This window comes from Alosa sapidissima, chromosome 4 (assembly GCF_018492685.1).
Source record: "Alosa sapidissima isolate fAloSap1 chromosome 4, fAloSap1.pri, whole genome shotgun sequence".
NCBI classification, from domain to species: domain Eukaryota; kingdom Metazoa; phylum Chordata; class Actinopteri; order Clupeiformes; family Clupeidae; genus Alosa; species Alosa sapidissima.
This window is the reverse complement of record NC_055960.1, coordinates 88,160-90,857: the sequence shown is the minus strand read 5'-3', so window position 1 is coordinate 90,857 and position 2,698 is coordinate 88,160. Positions and strand designations below refer to the sequence as shown.

Below are 2,698 nucleotides of genomic sequence, written 5' to 3'. Positions count from 1 at the left end.
AGTCTGGTCTTGTCTGTTTTAATGTGTCGCTGTTGTCCATATAGTGCTACTATGCTAGCGGCATATAGCTGCTAGCTAGCATGCTGCTAGGCGCAATTGCATAAGTTATTGCTAATGTCTATTAGTGCTATACATATATTGAAATCACGTTTGCGATGCAAACCTTGATTAAGGTGATATTGGCACTGGTATTTCAGTCAATGAAGTCAGTGAAGCACTCTGCTATGATAGCTACCTACAACTTTAGCATGTTGACTCACTGATAATGGTTTAGCCCTAGCCTCTAGCTAGCTGTGCATTAACGTTTGCATTTTGCCAAGTTTGGTCTCATACGTAACTTTATTGTCTATCTGCCATCTTTATAATGAAAGCCTCGGCATTTTAATCACTGTTTAAGTCGGTTCAGACAACTATTGGCATCGGTTTGTGATTTATTATGGTAACTTAACTGTATGGAACTTGGTCCCCATCTTCTATTTTGTTTGTTCTGCAGCGTCAACTTTTATCGGCTGGATTCTAGCATCTAACGTTACGATTGCCTCTGTTGGGTTTGCTTGATCAAGTAAGATACTTTCTGGGTTGTTAAAATGTAATGTGAACACATTCCCGTAGCATTCCAAAATAGACCAGAGATGCTTGTACTATATGTATATTTGGAAATTTTGGGATTGCAATAACCATAATGATATCGTTATGTAACAGCCATCGTTTCGGGGACTCTGATGACAGTGAAGAGCCAGAAAATGGTGACTTTGCATCTCTGAGGTACCTTCCAACTCGCCTGGTATATCAGTTGAAGCCTCAAGCCCAAGCCAATTGCACTGGCAAAGTAAGTAATAATCTCTTAACACTGAAATAACTAAATCATAATATTAAAATTAGAGATATGGTTAACATTCTTAGTGCTAAAGACATTCCCCTCTCTTTGTATCTATTCCTCCAGCTCCACCATCTCGCCGAGTGCCAGGCAGCCGAGTCACTACCCCTCAACCTGGAGAAAACTGTTAAGGTAAAGACTGATCTCTGAAATAATATTGAATACAGTGGCCCCATCTATATTAACACAGCAGTAGTCACTCCATTTCAGATCAACAGATTGCATCTGCATTACCATTGGAGATTTTCTGCATACTTTATCCATTACTTTCAAAATCTCAGCCAAATATTTTGTCAGTTAAAACATCTGCATTCATGCAATATTGCCTGAAAAGTTAATTCATTATTATCAGATTGTATTGAAACACATTGATTTCAATGTCAATCCATTCATGGAGTTGATATAGATAGTGCATACCAAAATATTGAAACATACAAATTCATGTCCAGCATGACCAGAGATTTGTTTTCGTTTGCCATTGTTTGGCCCTGTAGCTCTCAGCCTACCATGGTTACCAGATCACAACCATTTATCTCCCTTAGCACCTCACCACGGGGCAGGACCGCAACACTCTTCACCACCTCAACTCCCTGCACCTGCACCTGCATTTAACATACGGAGAGTTACTCAAAGTAGGGACTGATCTCTGAAATATTAGTGAATAGAAAGGCCCCATGTGTATTATCAGTTATGGTTAACAGATTTAATAAAAAATTTTACAATTTAATACAATTTTACAATTTAATACTACCATTTAATAAAAAAATGTTCCCCCTCTCGCACACCGCCCACCTCACTATGGGCCAGGAACGGCAGTCCCTCCTCAACTCCCTCCACCCCCACACCAGCCCTCAACGTGCAGCGAACAGAGGAGCTTTGTAAGTTTAAATTTAATCTCCTTAATACCTATCTCATATATTGTATTGTGTAAGCATACTTGGCTTTGGATGCAACATACCATAAACATAAACATATCTGTCTGTTTGATTACAGGTGCTGTGAGGAAAAACATGGTGACACGGTCTGCCACGGACACTGAGGTCACCAAACACGCAATCAGGTGTTTCAACCGTCGGTGGATCGGGCAACGAGGAGATGTGTTCCGCCTCCATCCACACAAATGGAGTAATAGGAGAAATAAGCATTAAACAATCTTTTTATTGAACTTCTTGTCATTCACCAGTTATTCATTTTCTGATATTTTAGCTGTGCATAGCGCAGTATTTCATTGAAGTTGTAGCCTATTAGATAAAATATTTCATGTCTGCACTGACCTAGGCCTATAAAGCACTAAATTAGGTTTTGACCACAAAATTAATGTAAAGTAGCCTAGGCAATGTAGGCTACTTAACAAAAACAGAATAGCTTATAACCTGTAACTTTCCATAAATGTCCATTTTATATTTCCATTGAGTAGTGATCACGTTTGTACAGTAAATTGATGTCTTGACTTAAACCTTTTCTGTTAGGTTTATTGACAGTATTGATAAGTTAAAAATACGAGGCAATGCAGATTAATCGTAGGCCTATATTGCTGTAGTAGCCTAGGCTAGGCCTAGTGATAGTTTTACTTTTATCCTATAGTTGCCTAGTTTTATCCTACAGCAAGAACAGAAGGAATTTTTAAAATGAGATAAACGGGTCCAAAACGGACCCGGGCCAGATGAGCCTTTGAGTCCGTTGCGGGTCCGCGGCGGATGTATGTATCGATTTGCGGATCCCAAACGGACCCGCCGCGGAGGTAAGGTTTTAATCGCGGATGCGGAGTGGATGCAGTGCGGAGCCACGGCGGGTCCGCGATCCGCCTTCGTAGCGGATCCG

The 2,698-nt window shown here is 40.4% G+C and overlaps 1 long non-coding RNA gene across 1 annotated transcript; it reads left to right on the top strand.

Moving 5' to 3' along the window:
• The first annotated feature begins 1,408 nt into the window (after positions 1 to 1,408).
• Positions 1,409 to 2,042, top strand: LOC121707488. Its single transcript, XR_006031340.1, has 2 exons — positions 1,409 to 1,755; positions 1,871 to 2,042. It is a non-coding gene; the product is annotated as an uncharacterized LOC121707488 (long non-coding RNA).
• Positions 2,043 to 2,698: the final 656 nt, after the last annotated feature.